This window comes from Penaeus monodon, chromosome 23 (genome assembly GCF_015228065.2).
Source record: "Penaeus monodon isolate SGIC_2016 chromosome 23, NSTDA_Pmon_1, whole genome shotgun sequence".
NCBI classification, from domain to species: Eukaryota; Metazoa; Arthropoda; class Malacostraca; order Decapoda; family Penaeidae; genus Penaeus; species Penaeus monodon.
In genome coordinates this window covers 20,519,064-20,519,514 of record NC_051408.1, presented here as the reverse complement: position 1 = coordinate 20,519,514, position 451 = coordinate 20,519,064, and positions in this window count along the sequence as shown.

The window sequence follows — 451 nt, the reverse complement described above, 5'->3', positions numbered from 1 at the left end:
CTGTTGTATGGAATATTGTTCATACTAGTCATGAGAAGGCAATCCGGAGAATATTAGTCGTTGTTGGAACTAAGTTTGTCATTGTGGCAATATTTTATTTCCAGTTGCTTGATTTACAGTATTATGATTTTAAAGATGTTGATTCCATTTACCAGATCACAAACAATGGTTAGCAGGCCAGAAAGGCAATACCATATCTGCAGTAATAAAACAGACAATAGGCTTGTGTGCTTTGGTTAATATTGAAGAATTCACAAGGATAAGAAAGCCATATTGAGTCTTGTAAATACCCTTTGGTGTCATTTCTTGCTGCTTGTTTAATTCTGTTGTTCAACTGTTGTCTCACAGGCAACGTGGACATCAAGTATTGTCTGGTGATTATCCTGTTAAGGGTATCACTTCTGTTAACTTTGCATTTAGGTCATTTATAGTATGAATTTTTATTGTGTAT